The sequence below is a fragment of the Geospiza fortis genome, unplaced genomic scaffold (assembly GCF_000277835.1).
Source record: "Geospiza fortis unplaced genomic scaffold, GeoFor_1.0 scaffold281, whole genome shotgun sequence".
In the NCBI taxonomy this organism is placed as follows: domain Eukaryota; kingdom Metazoa; phylum Chordata; class Aves; order Passeriformes; family Thraupidae; genus Geospiza; species Geospiza fortis.
The window spans coordinates 33,370-34,735 of NW_005054340.1; positions in this window are offsets into that span (position 1 = coordinate 33,370).

A 1,366-nucleotide genomic window follows, 5' to 3' on the forward strand; every position below is an offset into this window, starting at 1 on the left:
GGGTGATGGGGCAACAAGATCCTTTTCCAGATCCCCTGGGGATAGTCTTTGCCAGGTCTGTTTATTCATTGATTTAAGAATTCCAGCTGCAATTATGAACAAGCTACTGAGAAAAGAAGCCTGAGTTGAGGACTTGGCTCAGAGCAGGGTTCTTTGCCACTGTGCTCAAACCTGTGCTTGCTTCATTGCAGCCCTGTCCCCACCACCATCACATGCATGACACAGTCACAGTGCTGATTTCATCCCTTCACTATTCACCACACAGCTTTCTGGCAGCAGAAACCCCTCCTACCAAAGTCTCAAGGCTCCGTGACAAAGGAGACAGAGAAACAACAGTGGTCATTGCCACTTCTCACTGCCATTAGCCTGTCACATTGCCTTTGTCAGACAGCACAGGATCCTGGATCCTCATTGGCATAATTGGCTCCTGCAAAAAATATCAGCCTGGGTCCTGATGGCATGGAGCAGCTTGATCTGTTTCCCCAAAGATGGCAATTTTCCATCGGTTCAGGTTTACTTTAAATTGGAATAAATCCTAAAATCTTGCTAGCCCTTTCTTGTCAAGCCTTCTTTGCATTTGCCACACAGCTTTGCTGAGACCATGCTGAGCAATTCCAAGGGAGAAGACATTTTGGAGTCCTAAACATCCTTAGCTGCAACACAGAGTGTCTTTGAAATAAAAAATGTTGTGGAATCACAGCATGGTTGATGCCTCACAGGACATATGAAGATTGCTTACATGAAGCTCCTTTTCAAAAGAGAGACAACTGGAGAAAGTTTACCAGAGCCTTATCCAATCGTCCTTTGAACATCTCCAAATCCATAGACACAAAACCAATGTTACAAAGTTTGGCCACCATCATCATAAAGCCATTTTTCTGTTGTTTAAATGCCTCCCCTCTCTCTATTAATACTTGTGCCTGGAAGTATAAAGAGATATAAGATCCACCCTGACTCTTCTCCTCTCCAGGCTGAACATTCCCATTCTCTCAGCCTCTGCTCATATGATGGTTTCCTTCAGTAAGCAAGAACCTCACTACTGGAGTGTTTGGCTTCAGCCTCTCATAGTTGTTCTTGGATCATTCTCAAATTAACATAGGCCATTAGTAGGTGGTATTTTCCTCTCAGTACTCTGTACCAATAACAATCAATTCATTATCTAGTCTTCCTATGTTAGTTATTTTCACTTGTCATTTTCTTTAAGACTTTCTTACAGCCTTAAACCGCAGTCCCACATGTTTTTTCCTGAGCTGTCTCCAGTTTTCCAGCTTGCCTGTAATTGTGGCACCATACCCAGGATTTCCCCATGATGGCTCACTCCTACTTCCCACTCATATTTATTTCCCACTCCTACTTCCCTACTCAT